Here is a 17105-nt window from a genome sequence, read left to right on the forward strand (position 1 = left end):
TTTGTCTTAGCCCTGAGGAAGGAAATAAAATTAACCCATAGCAGATGGGAACTGTATAGAACAGGGGTTGGGAAACTCAGCGATATGTTTTTGTAAATGAAGTTTTACTCGAACACGGCCTCGCCCATTTGTTTATGTTGTCTATGGCTGCTTTCAGGCTACAATGGCAGACTTCAGTAGTTGTGACAGAGGCTATATGGCCTGCAAGCCTAAAATATTTACTATCCGGCCCTTTAAGAAACAGTTTGCTAACCCTGTATAGAATATGCTGTCTTTAGGGCCAAACTAGGTTCACACTGAAAGACTCAAATGGAAAAGGCAAGAAAAATGCTAGCCCATAGTTATGGTGCCCTATGTGAAGAGTTTCTGGAGTATTCAAAGCTTAACCTGAAGAAGTGGACATGATTAGGAGTTTGGGAACCTAATGAGAAGAACATCAAGTGAACACTAAGACCCATAACAGGGAGGTATTTAGCTGTAACCTGGCTGGCTATAAAAATCTATACTAAAGCTTTGGAAGAAAGCTTTTACTTTCTTCAAATCTAAAACTCTCAATAAACACAATCCTTTGGGAGGTAATAGGTAGGACTTCCTGTGGGCTAGCTGAACTCTTGGATAGTTAAAATGTAGAAGTTGAACTAGAAATACCTTTTCAAATCATAATGAGAATATATTTTAAAAGAATTAGCAATTAGCTTAAAGGGAAGCAGGACACTTTCATACTTTGCTTTCATCTCCATTCACTGCTAGAGTTCAAAGAATACCTTAAAATAATAAAAAAATCTACACTTTCCCCTTTAAAGTTTTTTTCATAAGAAATTTTATCTTTAGACTCTGAATTTAGTTAAAGTCTCTGAAAGCAAGAATATAAGTGAATAATGTCTGCTTTCCCTATTTGACATATGAATTTCAGGAGTTTTCTAAAGCATGGTCAGATCAAAGAACTTTCAGGAAAAGGGTAAAGGTGGCCGTAAATTTTCTCCAATAAAATCTCTCTACGCCCAGTGCCTTTCCCCTTATACGGATGTGAACAGTTACAGTGCTGGGTCAAGTAGAGGAACAGAACTAGTAGAAAGGGACTTGGGTCCTCATTTCAATTTTGGAGCTTATAAACAGTCTTTCCAAAAGTAACTTTCTCTTGAGTTGGTTCAGCGTGGGCACTACTTTACACCTATGACGTGGAGGATGCGCAAGGACAAGAAAATCTCCTATGTTTTTGTCCAGCCAATAGTCTCTGGATAAATTTACATTATCCCAGGACCTTAAGAGCCAAGGCTCTGAGGAAGTAAGTCATGGTTAATTGGTAATTTGTATAAGATGGCAATGCTGCTTAGTTTCAGTATTTGCAGGTATTCTGCAAAGACCTTTAAAGCATGGAATAGCACAGATATTGTATTACTGCTTAAATTCTGCAAGGATTAGCGTCAGAGTATCACTCACGTTTGTCATATGGTCACAGTGATAAGCAAACAGACCCTACAGCTTCCTGTAGGTGTTATCATATTTATCCTCTTTCCATTTATTGCCAAATTTCTCTAACAAGTGGTCTATAACTGTTCATTTTCTTGCCTTTGTATTTTCTCTTCACTCATTTTTCTTTCATCTGTCCAGTTTAACGAACAGCAGCACTAGAGGAGCGTTAAATAATTTAAATTTACCGTCAGACTAACATAGTTTGGTTATGATACTCATCAGCTCAGGAGGAGGAGCTGTTGAAAACTACCCTAGATTGGGAATTACCATAATAGCAGAATAGAAAGTTAAGGAAATGAATGAATCTAGGGTCCTGCTAAGGACACTGAAGATGGCTGACAGTAGGGTCCAAGCTGGGTACGGTCACAAATGACACCTAATATGCACATGGCTTGTTCCCTCTCTCCCTTCAGGTCTTTAACCATACGTCATCTTCTTAGAGAGGCTTTCCATGACGATCCCTTTAATTCTAAACCTTTACCCCATCACCCTGACATTTTCTATTCCTTTTCCCACATTTACTTTCTTCCACAGCACTTATCACCGTTTCACAAGCTATATATTGTACTTATTTAAGTTGTTTATTGTTTGTCTCCCACTAGAATGTAAGCTCTGTAAAGGAAGGGGTGTTAGTCTATTCTGTTCACTGTTGTATCAGCAACACCCAGAATGGTGCCTAGAATATTATATTCAATAAATATTTGTTGAATCATTGAATTTCAATCTCAAAGTGAATAAACAAGTTGTAACCTGGCCCATATTTTAAAACGTATGTCCAAGTAACTTGCTTGATGCAGTTTTTAAATAAAGTGGGCACAGGCTTTCCTGCCAAAGAAAAATATGCTCCTCTCTGATGATACATAGTATCATGAAACAGTACAGACCTCAAGAAGCAACAGCATCTTTTACCTGTTTGCTTCTAAAATAAATGGCTTGGGACTTCCCTGGTGGCTCAGTGGTTAAGAATCCGCCTGCCAATGCAGGGGACACGGGTTTGGGCCCTGGTCCGGGAAGATCCCACATGCTGCGGAGCAACTAAGCCCGTGTGCCACAACTATTGAGCCTGTGCTCTGCCCGTGAGCCATAACTACTGAGCCTGTGTGCCACAACTACTGAAGCCCATGCGCCTAGAGCCCATGCTCCGCAATGAGAAGCCACCGCAATGAGAAGCCCGCACACCACAACGAAGAGTAGCCCCCACTCACCGCAACTAGAGAAAAGCCCACACGCAGCAACAAAGACCCAAAGCAGCCAAAAATAAATATATAAATAAATAAGTAAATAAATTTATTTTTAAAAATAATAAATAAAAATAAAATAAATGGCTTAATACCTACTATGCTGCTAGTCCTAAAAGGCAATCTCAAAATATTACAATAGATTATGATCAATAGCTCCATCAAGGAAGTCAAATCATTCACTTACTTAGGGGTACATTTGTCAGTTTACTCAACTGGCAGTCCAGGAATTCGAGTTTGTCAATTTATATGGTCTAGCATGTTGGTTCCCAATCCTCAGCAGCTTTGAAAAATGAAGTTCCTGACACCCCTCCCCACCATATTAAGTCTGTTAAATCAGCATCTCATATGGTAGGTCCCAGGAATCTGTCTTTTTAAAACATTCTCCAGCTGATTCTGCTATATTGCCAAGTTCAGAAATTATCATTCTAGAAGAAGCATTCCAAGGCTCCTCCTATGGTAAAGATGACTGACTGATAATACCTATATACTTAAAGCTTTTCCAGTTCAAAGTAATTTCTTCCATGCCCTATGGTGCCAAATTTAGGAGATAACAAAGTCTGAATTTTTGGACAGATAAGAATTTGAGATTTGTAACTATGATTAATATTCTTTAGGATAGTTTCTAAATTCTAACTTTAGAATTCTAAATTTTCTAAAACTTCTGGATATACTAAGCACAAAAATTAGTTATGGCCTAACTCTGTGTTCTAATAATAAACAAATTAGTTTTCTTTTGCTTTCCATATTTAACAATGAGAGTTGTAATGAAGATTTTAATTTAAGAAAACTGCAAAGGATAAAAGAGAAACTTGGGACTTCCCTGGTGGCGCAGCGGTTAAGAATCTGCCTGCCAAGGCAGGGGACACGTGTTCAAGCCCTGGTCCGGGAAGATCCCACATGCCGCAGAGCAACTAAGCCCGTGCGCCACAACTACTGAAGCCCACGTGCCTAGAGCCCATGCTCTGCAACAAGAGAAGCCACCACAATGAGAAGCCCACGCACCACAACGAAGAGTAGCCCCTACTCGCTGCAACTAGAAAAAGCCTGCACGCAGCAATGAAGACCCAACGCAGCCAAAAATAAATAAATAAATTTATTAAAAAAAAAACAAAGGAACTTTACTAAAGGAATAAGATCCTTGAACAACTCACAATGGGGTTTAAAATTTGCCTGCTCATGGGTCGAGTTTTGAGATCCTTTAAGTATACACATCCATACATTCAATGACCATGGGTCTCACCAGAAGCTAAAAATAATCAATGAAGGATTAGTGTTGATCAAACAAGATTAATGAGATAAATTATGTGAAAAGATCCTTGATTTCTCTAACCAACTAACAGATTATGTAAAAAAAATGATTTATTATGGTAGCAGTGATGAGATTCTAAAAATCTACAGAGAAATATTTAATATAAATACATTACTACCTTAATTTTTAAGGTTCCTATTTTGGGTTTTTTTTTTTTTTTTGAGTAAATGGCTATATTAAATAAAAATCTAGTTAAAATGTATTAAGTTGAAAAGGTGCTAACAGCAAAGCAAATAACAGAATAAAAAGGAAAAAAAGCGTTATTATCCACATTTTCATCCATATTCATTTACATGACACTAGACATTTTCATAACATTGGTCCCTGCTTTTAGCTGAACTTTATAAAAATACCTTGTATTGCTGTATTTGGATCCCAGCCTTCAGTAAGGTACCTGAATAAAAATACGATTTCAATTTTACAGAGTAGGTAAGGGTGAATTTTAAAATTTTCTTCTCAAGAAGACAGACTTGAAAATATAGCACCAATACCATTCATACCTACATATAAGGTATCCTGTTCTGTTAATTCCATTAGTACAACAAACACCGATGAGTTTATCTATAAAATGTAATGAAACATTAAACAATATGAAAAAATAAAAATGAAAATAGTGCAATAAAATAACATGTTTTATACACAATTTGTAACATAATAACCTTATGGGGATTCCCTTGTATGTTATTTGATAATATAAAGAATGAACCAGAAGAGGGCAGCTTGGAGACAAGGAAATCAATTAGGAGGCTACTGTCAAGAGATGATGGCTACTAAAGCAGAGCAATGAGGACAAAGACAGGCTTCAAAGGAAAGCTGTTTATGATTCAGAATCAAATAATGTGCTGTGTGTGGAATGTTTTTAAAAATGTAATTTCAGAGTTGCTCTTAGTTTTAACTTGGGTTGACTGAATAGATACTGGTTTCATTAAAAAATAGGAAATATAGAGAATAAGTTTTGTGAGGCAAGGTTGGTTTTGAACTCCACACATACTGAGTGCTTTGGACATTGGGTTAAGGGTGTCACAGACAATCTGGAGCTTGGGTGAAGAATCTGGGCTAAGGATAGATTTAGGAACCACTATCCTACAGGTGGTAGTTGAAGCTATGATACTACTCAAGGGAACAACACAAAATGAAAAGAGAAAAGGATCAAGGACAAAACCCTGTAGAACAACAATTAAGGGCAGCAGAGGAGAAGAGTTTTGGTTTTTTGTTTTGTTTTTTGCTTTGTTTAGATTAACTTGAACATGTTTATATGCCAAAGAGAAGAAAACAACTAAAAAATCCCAGAAAAAGGAATTAGAGCAAGACCCCAGGAGAATTAGTATAGAAAATTTTAAATGGTGTAAGAGATAGGAGAAGAACGGTAGAAACTGATGTTAAAGAAACCGAGGAAGAGAAGTTCAAGACTGGGAAGTGGTCCGTAAAGCCAAGTGCATTTAAGAGGTCTAACAAGGTATACTGGCTTTGGCAATTAGAAAGTCCTTGGCACGGGACTTCCCTGGTAGCCCAGTGATTAAGACACTGCGCTCCCACTGCAGGGGGCACAGGTTTGATCCTTGGTTGGAGAACTAAGATCCCGCATGCTGTGCAGTCCTTGGCAGCACAACAGGTGCTGGAAACTAGAATATTGTGGGTGGAGGAGTTAATAGGTGATGGGGTAGGGAGAGGATTCCATTTTCTACAAGTCTGACTGTGAAGGAGAGGAAAGAGAGCAGAAATCAGAAAATAATCCAATCAGAAAAAATCCAATTTCTGGTTTTGTTGTTGTTGTTGGAAAGGGGAAATGAAGCTGGTATGGGAAGGTGGGGAAAGGGTATACTAAAGATAAAAGAAAAGGTTAAATGATGAAACAAAGCCTCAGGAGAGACAGAATGGATGGAATCTAGGACACATATAAGATCAGCTGTGTAGAAAAAAAGGGTACCTTTTCATCTGAGAGAGGAGAGAAGGATACCTGCTGATGAAGTTAAGCTGGCCTGGCAGTCAGTGCTGCAGTTCATGACTGAGAGTCTACTTCCCCCGAGAAAGCAATGCCAGCAGCTGAAAGTACAAGGTCAAAAGTGGGGTAGAGGCCCCGCCCCCCGGCGCGCCGGCCCTAAGGAGGGCCGGCTCCACTCCCCGGCCCAGACAGGCGGGCTGGCCGCCCTGAGGAGGCGGGGAGGGGAGGCCTGGGCCGGCCGGCTGGCAGACAACGATGCCGAACTTCTGCGAGGCCCCCAACTGCACGTGGAAGAGCACGCAGTCGGACCCGGCCTTTTTCACGTTCCAGCGGGATCCAGCCAGATGCCAGAAGTGGGTGGAGAATTGTAAGAGAGCAGACTTAGAAGATAAAACATCCGATCAACTAAATATTATCGATGTGTGTGCCAGACACTTTGAGACTTATATGATCTGTAGAACTATACATTTTGCAGAGGCATCAGAAAACTAAAGAATGATTGGGTTATTTTATTTCTCAAAATTAACTGAAGCAGATACTTGTGAAGTCATTGGGAGAGTCCTTATAGGACAGTTCTTCGAGATAATGCAATACCAACAACATTTGATCTTACCAGCCATTTGAATAATCCACACAGTAGACACAGAAAACGAATAAAAGAATTGAGTGAAGATGAAATCAGGACACTGAAACAGACGAAAATTGGTGAAACCTCTTAACAGGAACCAAAACATAAGGAAATAAACAACAGCAATGCTCAGAATCCCAGTGCAGAAGAAGGGGGTGAAGAGCAGGATGGAGACATTTTACCCTTAACCCTTGAAGAGAAGGAAAACAATACTTAAAATCTTTATTTGAAATTTTGATTCTTATGGAAAAACAGAACATACCTCTGGATGGACATGAAGCTGATGAAATCCCAGAAGGTCTCTTTACTCCTGATAACTTTCAAGCACTGCCTGAGTGCCGGATCAATTCTGGCGAAGAGGTTCTGAGAAAGCGCTTTGAGACAACAGCAGTTAACACATTTTTCTGTTCGAAAACACAGCAGAAACAGATGCTAGAGATCTGTGAGAGCTGCATTCGGCAAGAAACCCTCAGGGAAGTGGGAGACTCACTTCTTTTCCATCATCACTGACGATGTGGTGGACATAGCAGGGGAAGAGCACCTGCCTGTGTTGGTGAGGTTTGTTGACGAAGCTCACAACCTGAGAGAGGAATCTGTGGGCTTCCTGCCTTATGAAGCTGATGCAGAAATTTTGGCTGTGAAATTTCACACTACAATAACTGAGAAGTGGGGATTAAACATGGAGAACTGTTGCGGCCAGGCTTACATTGTGTCCAGTGGATTTTCTTCCAAAATGAAAGTTGTTGCTTCTAGACTTTTAGAGAAATATCCCCAAGCTATCTACACACTCTGCTCTTCCTGTGCCTTAAATATGTGGTTGACAAGATCACTGCCTGTTATGGGAGTATCTGTCGCATTAGGAACAATTGAGGAAGTTTGTTCTTTTTTCCATCCATCACCACAACTACTTTTAGAGCTTGACAATGTAATTTCTATCCTCTTTCAGAGCAATGAAGAAAGGGGCAAAGAACTGAAGGAAATTTGCCATTCTCCAGTGGACAGGCAGGCATGATGCTTTTGAAATCTTAGTGGATCTCCTACAAGCACTTGTTTTATGTTTAGATGGTATAAATAGTGACACAAATGTTAGATGGAATAACTGTATAGCTGGCCGAGCATTTGTACTCTATAGTGCAGTAACAGATTTTGATTTCATCGTTACCATTGTTCTTAAAAATGTTCTATCTTTTACAAGAGTCTTTGGGAAAAATCTTAAGGGGCAAACTTCTGATGTCTTCTCTGCAGCCTGTAGTTTGACTGCAGTGCTGCATTCACTATGCAGCCAGTAGTTTGACTGCAGTGCTGCATTCACTAAATGAAGTGATGGAAAATATCGAAGTTTATCATGAATTTTGGTTTGAGGAAGCCACAAATTTGGCAGCCAAACTTGATATTCAGATGAAACTCCCAGGGAAATTGCACAGAGCTCAGCACAGTAACCTGGAATCTCAGCTAACCTCTGAGAGTTACTATAAAGAAACCCTTAAGTGTTCCAACAGTGGAACACATTATTTAGGAACTGAAAGATATATTCTCAGAACAGCACCTCAAAGCTCTTAAATGCTTATGTCTGGTACCCTCTGTTATGGGACAGCTCAAATTCAATACATTAGAGGAGCATCATGCTGGCATGCACAGAAGTGATTTACCTAATCCTGACACACTCTCTGCTGAGCTGCATTGTTGGAGAATCAAGTGGAAACACAGAGGGAAAAATACAGAACTTCCATCCACTATTTATGAAGCTCTTCATCTGGCAGACATCAAGATTTTCCTAATGTTTATGCATTGCTGAAGGTCCTACGTATTCTTCCTGTGATGAAGGTTGAGAATGAACGCTATGAAAATCGGCAAAAGCGTCTCAAAGCATACCTGAGGAACACTTTGACAGACCAAAGGTCAAGTAACTTGGCTTTGCTGAACATAAATTTGGATACAAAACACGATTTGGATTTAATGGTGGATACATCTATCAAACTCTATATAAGTAAGTCAGAGCTTCCTATAGATAATTTAGAAACCATTGAAAATACCTAAGAGACTTTTAAAATAGGCTCTCTCTTATATTTGATATTTTAAAAAATCTGTAAGAAATCTAAAAATACCTTACAGAAAAGTTGTAAGGTGTACGTAGGCCACTTAATCACTGAATATCTTGACCTGTAGGCCTCCCATTGAGTACATTAGTCATTGATAATCTGCCTGTTTAAATGGCCTGTTTGAAGTTCCATGCTTTGGAGACCTAACTGTTCTTCCAGAAGATAGCATTGAAAGTACCATGTTACACTGTGTGATCTCTGCTAATGGCACTTTGGAATTGTATTAGTTAAGTCATTTTAGACATTAACATTTATCACTGTGGATCCAATTGTCAGGTATTGAGTTATCAGTTCTTTGAAGAAATAAATTTTGAGGAGGTATGGGAGGAAGGAATACATTTTATAAACATTACAATGAAGCTCATGACTGACCTTTGAATAGTAGGAGTTTTAAGTATGCTGTTAAAAATCTGTAAGGGACTGTTAAGAAAATTATCAGACTGTAAGAGAAACATGTGAGCTTGCCAAACAAGGATTTCAGTGTAGATTTTGTCTTTATCAAATGAAGTTAAAGGAACAAGTTATAGTTAAAGTTTGAATGGAAGAGCCTGCCATTGTTGTTCCACATCTGGTTGTTGTTTATATTCCTTTATTGAGCCTACATCTTCATAAGCTTTTTGGCAGGTACATGTTGAACACTTCTGTTTCATGGTCAAGACAGGATCAGAGGCCATGGATACTGACAACTGATTTGCCTGTTTTTTTCTGTCTTTTTCCATGACTGTATCTACTGCCTCATCTTGATTTACAAGCAAAACCTAGAAAACCTACAAAAATAAGTGTTTTGTGGTTTCTAGGAATAACACAGAAAATATTGCTGTAATTTTTGGTGAAGAAAATCAATTTTGTATAGTTTTTTTCAACCTAAACAAAATGTGAATTTTGTTTTTTAAAAAAAAGTGGGGTAGAAAGTTTAAGGAATGATAAAAGAACAGTAGCTATGGGTAGGAAAAGGAAAGAATGGCTAGCTACATTACAGATCATGACATATCATCACCACAATAATCTGGTTATGTGATTTTTCACTACTAGAATTTAGTTACATTTATATATATATATCTGTTGAAAAAGCAAATGGCTAAACTGAACTAGAGTGGAGAGTATGCTGGGAAAAAGTGGAAGAAAGACAAAAGGCAAGGAAAGTTTAGATACTGGTGTGAATAAATAATAAACCAAGTAATGTGGCTAGACAAGGAAGAAAGTTAATCTATTGACAGAGACTACTGATGATAAAATGGTAGTCAAGAGACAGGGTCTTCATGAGGTGAGGGATTAAGTATAGAAAAATAAGGGAGAGGGAGAGATGAAGAAGGAGAAGAGAAGAAGGAGAGGAGAAAGTCAGACTTTAGGATTTTTAATACTGAACAGTCTTAGATGTTATGGTCCTGCAGACAGTCAGTTCAGGGAATTTGGGGTGCTGAACCTGTGATACACATGAAGTTTTCTGGGTGTTTACCAAGTATGACAGAAACTAGAGGCAGGGTAGGGTTTACTGATCTCTGGATCTTAAACGAAACTTTCATAATACTGTTTCGGTGCCGAGCTGCCAAAGACATTGGGACTTTATTTGGTTATTAAGGTTAAACATCAGTATTAGTTTTGGTGGCTATACTATTAAAAGATAAAAACTCTAAGAAACTCAGGCAATTAATGAATCTCAAAATAAAAAGATTAATAATGTTTATACTCTTCTGTCATTAATATATACATTTAGAAAATAAAATCAAAGCTTAAAAACTCATCAGAGACTCACACAAGATAACTGTAAATTTCAAAGGAGAACTAAAGGTTACCCCTTGAAGCATGAGTATAGTTTGGAACATGAAACAGTATTTTAAACTCTAGATAGTACATTTATAGAACACTACTTAAAAATATAAATCAATTTTGAATATTTACATTAGAGAGTGAGGTCCCAGCTTAAACTCACCCGATGTTTGGCAAGAATCATGTATGACAGTACTCTGTTCCCAATTTTCAGGATTCAGGGACTTCATCCCCCTCATCCCCATACTGGGCTACAACTGCCCTTCTCATGGCAGACCCTCTGGTTTTGTGACAGAAAAGCTCCGAAAAATGGGCAAAGAAGTAGAGTAAGAGGGAGACACAGCTGTATGGAATTGAAGATCCCAACTGTTTTGGATATGAGTATAGAACTCAGTATGGTTATTCTGTTACAACATATATAATCCCACTAGGATACAAATATAGCAAAGAACAGAATTTTACTTGGAAAGAGTGGATCCAAAGTGTAACTACCAGGAATTGCTCTTATATGAGGAAAGTTTCTCAAAGTAAAGAAATAAGGCAGAGAGCTTAATAAAAGAGTTTTCCATTTGGATCAAATAAACAGAGAACATCTTTGAAATACATTTCTAAAAACTTCAGAAATCCATGGGAAAATTAATTTTTATTTCAAAAAACAAAAGCAGACCATCTGTCTCCAAATTTAGATGACTATAATAGTTCAAATCTGATGCGATCAAAGTATGTTAAGCAGCAGGGTTTAGCAAAGGTCATTTCTCACCTCTCTCTCATCTTCTCTCTTTTACTACCATCATCCCTCTCCCTCTCCCCCTCCCCCTCCCCCCCAAAAAACCCCTCATGTCAAAATATTCTATAATTTAAAAGGGCAATTGTACATTTTTTTTGTTCTTTTCTAAATCAACCCCAATCAGAGTATCTCTTGTCTGTGGCCATATATTTCCCCTCCCCCTCCCCCACTTTGGGAAGAGAGGTCACTGGGAGGTAAAAGTAAATCTGTACCTCCAGATAAGAAAATTGCTGCTTTAGAGTTATTGCAACTAATTTGTTTAATGGTTTTACATTTAAAAAAGCACTTTCATATTTCATGGTCACATTTCACCATAATCTCAGGTGGCAGGCAGGAGAGGGACTATTATGATCATCCAGGTTGTTCAGATGACAAAACTGCAGCTTACTGAGTTAAAGGACTCTAGGGATATCTGAGGCAGATTCATCTTCTGAGGCTGACATCATGGAAGGTAACCGCACCTCTTGACAAAACAGTCCTTCACAGCACTGTCTGGAGGACTCGATATGACACTTTATTCTGGAAACAAGTAATATAAATTAAGGTCCTTCTTCCCTCTTACCCTATATAGATGGAGTTGCAAATTCAAGCGCCAGGCAGGATCACACACCTAAGTAAAACATGTCCCAAATAAAGAAATGATAAAATGAAAAGGTAACTTACACTAAGCCTCAGTGCTGAAGAGGCCAGAGGGGGGTGATGGTAAATTGGACGACTGGACAACTGTAGAGGCTTTCTGTTCATAGCGAAGAGAGCTGCAAATCACTTACAACTGACTATTGCCTTGGATGACTGCCATGTACAGATCTGGTTTTTCTAAATCTGATTTTTCAAGAAATATAGACTTTTATGTTAAGTCTCCTGACCTTCAAATGACAGCAACTTAAAAAAAAAAACCAAAAAACTGGGGCTTCCCTGGTGGCGCAGTGGTTGAGAATCTGCCTGCCAATGCAGGGGACACGGGTTCGAGCCCTGGTCTGGGAAGATCCCACATGCCGCGGAGCAAATAGGCCCGTGAGCCACAGCTACTGAGCCTGCGCGTCTGGAGCCTGTGCTCCGCAACAAGAGAGGCCGCGATAGTGAGAGGCCCGCGCACCGTGATGAAGAGTGGCCCCCGCTCGCCGCAACTAGAGAAAGCCCTGGCACAGAAACGAAGACCCAACACAGCCAAAAATAAATAAATAAATAAATTAATTAAAACAAAAACAGAAACAAAAAACAAAAAACTGAATCAAAACACTTTGGCAAATGAGATTTGGCCCACTAGTTTGAGATATCCGCTGGACTGATACTGCTTCCCTCTTCTTCCCCCCAAAACACATAATGCTCTTTAAACTTGAATATATTTAGGGTTGATTTTTTTCCCCCTCTGAACTATGTCTACGATTAGAGCTCAAATCCTACCTCTATTTAGCCTGTTCATTATTTGGGCCTATATAGTTCATAACAATTAGGTGTAGTTATAATAATGCATCTCAGTAAATACATGCTATATGTATTTTTAAAAACATGTACCACTGTATAATAATGATTCCAGGAGTTAGGTGTACTTAAGGAACACCACAGAGTACATATCATTTGCATATGCACACATACTCTATAATGTTGCTATTTAAGAGATGTATTGGGTTGGTCGAAAGGTTCATTTGGTTTTTTCCATAAGATGGCTCTGGTAGCACTTAGTTGTTTTTAACTTCCTTTGAAACAATTTTGTTAGATTGTATTGTGACAACAGTCATATCAGTGTGCATTAAAAAAAAACTCATCAAAATTGGTGAATTTTTGTGTAGCCATTTTGACGAAATGCAAAATGTTGCTGAAAAGCAACATTTTTGGCACATTATGCTTTATTATTTCAAGAAAGGTAAAAACGCAACTGAAATGCAAAAAAAAAGATTTGTGCAGTGTGTGGAGAAGGTGCTGTGACTGATCAAACATGTCAAACGTGGTTTGCGAAGTTTCGTGCAGGAGATTTCTCGCTGGACGATGCTCCGTGGTTGGGTAGACCAGTTGAAGTTGATAGCAATCAAATCGAGACATTGAGAACAATCAACATTATACGACGTGGGAGATAGCCGACATACTCAAAGTATCCAAATCAAGCACTGAAAATCATTTGCACCAGCTTGGTTATGTTAATCGCTTTGATGTTTGGGTTCCACATAAGTTAAGCCAAAAAAAACCTTCTTGACCATATTTCCACTTGAGATTCTCTACTTAAACACAATGAAAACGTTCCGTTTTCAAAACAAACTGTGACGGGCGATGAAAAGTGGATACTGTACAATAATGTGGAATGGAAGAGATCGTGGGCAAGCAAAATGAATCACCACCAACCATACCAAAGGCCTGTCTTCATCCAAAGAAGGTGATGTTGCGTATGTGGTGGGACTGGAAGGGAGTCCTCTATTATGAGCTCCTTCCGGAAAACCAAACGATTAATTCCAGCAAGTACTGCTCCCAATTAGACCAACTGAAAGCAGCACTCGACGAAAAGCGTCTGGAATTAGTCAACAGAAAACGCATAATCTTCCATTAGGATAACGCAAGACCGCATGTGTCTTTGATGACCAGGCAAAAACTGTTACAGCTTGGCTGGGAAGTTCTGATTCATCCGCCGTATTCACTAGACATTGCACCTTCGGATTTCCATTTATTTAGGTCTTTACAAAATTCTCTTAATGGAAAAAATTTCAAATCCCTGGAAGACTGTACAAGGCACCTGGAACAGTTCTTTGCTCAAAAAGATAAAAAGTTTTGGGAAGATGGAATTATGAAGTTGCCTGAAAAATGGCAAAAGGTAGTGGAACAAAACGGTGAATACGTTGTTCGATAAAGTTCTTGGTGAAAATGAAATATGTATCTTTTATTTTTATTTTAAAACCAAAGGAACTTTTTGGCCAACCCAATATTTCTAGACATCTTCTCTTTCTCCATTCTCATTGTTCCTAAATTCCTATACCAGAAGAGTCCTAGAAAGATGGGAGACCCTGCAAGGATTTTATTCAGTATGACAGTTTGGCCAAATGATTTCAAGGTTTGGACACATTTATCCGTATGCATTATTTCAGATTATAAGGTGAGTGGAACTTCAGTTCTACTTGTACTTATGCCATAATGTACCAATATAACCTGGAACATTAGTTTTGCAGCAGTTTCTTTACTCCCACCTCTCCCCTTCCCCAAATGTACAAGGTTTGTTAGAAGTTTTTGTTTTTGTTTTTGTTTTAATTAATTAATTTATTTATTTTTGGCTGTGCTGGGTCTTCGTTTCTGTGTGAGGGCTTTCTCTAGTTGTGGTGAGCGGGGGCCACTCTTCATTGCAGTGCGCAGGCCTCTCACTATCACGGCCTCTCTTGTTGCGGAGCACAGGCTCCAGACGCGCAGGCTCAGTAGTTGTGGCTCACGGGCCTAGCCGCTCCGCGGCATGTGGGATCTTCCCGGACCGGGGCACGAACCCGTGTCCCCTGCATTGGCAGGCGGATTCTTAACCACTGCGCCACCAGGGAAGCCCTTGTTAGAAGTTTTAAACACTTTCTAAATTTCTCTAGGATTAAAGCGCTAAGCACAACGCCTCACACAGAAAGCGGCCATTAAACACTTGCTGAACATTTGAATAAATGAAAGCGTACATAACACTGCTGTGCTGCTTTCCATACTAGCAAGTTTCCTCACTTCGCCCCCGCCAGAGTTTTCCAGGACAAGTTACGGAACATTTTATTTAACTCGTTATTTTAACACGGGGTGAGTCACTGGGAAAAGAAAATAAATCAATGTAAGTTGTTTCTTTCATTAAGCGAAGATGACATGTCACAAGTGCGCATGTTCAGCATGCCCTATTTTAAGAGTGCAAAATAATTCAATTGGTTACACTAATAGCAAGCTCTGGAAAGAAAAAGAACCCCTCGCATATTCGGGGTGCTCTTTCAGATGCCACATCCAAAGCACCTGAACTCTAAGAACCTCTCTCCTCGGGGCAAGGCAGAGGCAGGTCCCGCCGGCGGCCCGGGTCTTCGCGCTCCTCGGCGCCCCGCACGCGGGTCACAGGCTCCGGGGCGCATCTCGACGGCGCGGCGACCGCACTTCCACGGCGGGCTCGGAAGCATCCTCCCCCGGGAACACCCGCTCAGAGGCGACTCCGGTGGTCACCGCGGGCCCGCGCCGGCCGGGGAGCGCGCGGCCGATACTCACCCCTTGGGAATAACGCTTCTTCTTCACCACAACGCGAGAAGTGCGGGGCTCTCACGACCCAGGCCACCCCGCTCTCAGATCTCTTCCAGAACAGCCGCCGGGGCAGTTGCGGCCACTGGAGCACAGACGCAGGCGGCGGGTGATCAAAGCCCGTGGCTCCCGCCGGGCGCTCTAGGCGGAGACCGGGCCGAGCCCCAAGCCCACGCAGCCGGGTGAGCAGACGTAGCGCACGGAAGATTCCCGAAGGCACCGGCTCCTCGCGCTCGCCGGGCCCGACCGGCTGAGGGGCCGCACCGCGCATGCTCCCGAACCGCCTCGAAGTTCAGCTCCGAGGAGCAAGCGCCCGGCTAGCTTGTGGAGCGGACGTCGGGAGCGCTGCCGGGCGGTTGGTGACCTCTGAGTATGCGGTGAACGGTGCGTCCTGCCTTCGCTGCCCAGACGTAGCAAAAGTGCAGTCCATCCAGGTGAATATCTTACTGCCTCAGAAAGCCTCCCCACCCTTCCCTGTCAGACGCTCCAGTATTTTGTCTGGTTGGAGACCGGCTCTGTGGAAAAAGCCAGCGGGGTCCCCCGGCTACGAGGGCCAGACCCGCATGGGCCACTGGGACTTGTAGTCCCCGGGACCTGGCCCACCCATTAGTCATCCCCTTGGGAATTAATAGGGTTGAGGACCACTCCATTGTATAGCTTTCGAGAGCAGTGGTTGATTTGCTTCGAATCCGGGTCCGTATTATTTATTGAGTCCCTACTGTGTGCTGAACACCTTGCTAGGACTCGTGGAGGGTAGAAGATGAGTTCATGCCCCAGCCCACTGTAGGGTAAGCAGCAAGTGGCCTTGTAAGGTAGACTGTAATGAACAAAAACTACGTATTATTAGTGCTAGTGGAGGTCACAGAAGGACCAGAGTCAGAAAAAATTTCCTGGAAGATGTGGGGTTTGAATCCGGCTTTGAAATGTGGAATGCTCTAGATTACGGGAGAAGCTGGAAAAATCAAACGATGAAATTAGCGGGGAGTATAAAGAAGAGTTTGGTCTGGGTATAGTTGAAGGTTTATGAGAGAGTGGTGAGCAGGGCTTAGGTGGGGAAGTGGACACAAGCGTCTTTTGGCCTCACTTACAGAAAGGGCCTTTGTTTTGAGTTTCTCTCCAGTGGAGACTATAAGTACAGGCACCCAAGATACATCTTCAGGTTTAAATAAAAGATAACATCACAGGACTTACTTGTGTCCAGTTTCTGGACCTCATGGCCCTTGTTGCTCTATGAATTAATACATTTTTATCAATCCTATGATGAACTTGTGGGTAGCAAAATTACATTGCATTGTGTGTTGGATATAATGTTTCAAAATATACTACAGTTTTTATAATTTGTTTTGTCACTTATTCAATTTTTTAAAAAAATTTATTTTATTTTATTTATTTTATTTTTGTCTGCATTGGGTCTTTGTTGCTGCACGCGGGCTTCTCTCTGGTTGCTGCGAGCGGGGGCTACTCTTCGTTGCAGTGCGTGGGCTTCTCATTGTGGTGGCTTCTCTTGTTGCGGAGCATGGGCTCTAGGCGAGTGGGCTTCAGTAGTTGTGGCACGTGGGCTCAGTAGTTGTGGCTCACGGGCTCTAGAGCGCAGGCTCAGTAGTTGTGGCGCACGGGCTTAGTTGCTCCGCGGCATGT

At 40.8% G+C, this 17105-nt stretch overlaps 1 protein-coding gene and 1 pseudogene across 1 annotated transcript in view; both read left to right on the plus strand.

Annotated features, from left to right (window-relative positions):
- The first annotated feature begins 6220 nt into the window (after nt 1-6220).
- LOC137767741 (52 kDa repressor of the inhibitor of the protein kinase-like) lies at nt 6221-8630 on the plus strand (annotated as a pseudogene).
- A 7196-nt stretch (nt 8631-15826) lies between these two features.
- CC2D2B (coiled-coil and C2 domain containing 2B) overlaps nt 15827-17105 on the plus strand; it is a 99182-nt gene continuing 97903 nt past the window's right edge. Inside the window, exon 1 of the mRNA XM_068548990.1 lies at nt 15827-15901. The gene's annotated coding sequence lies outside the window, so the exon portion shown is untranslated. The remainder of the gene's footprint in view (nt 15902-17105) is intronic.

The sequence above is a fragment of the Eschrichtius robustus genome, chromosome 7 (assembly GCF_028021215.1).
Source record: "Eschrichtius robustus isolate mEscRob2 chromosome 7, mEscRob2.pri, whole genome shotgun sequence".
Lineage (NCBI taxonomy): Eukaryota > Metazoa > Chordata > Mammalia > Artiodactyla > Eschrichtiidae > Eschrichtius > Eschrichtius robustus.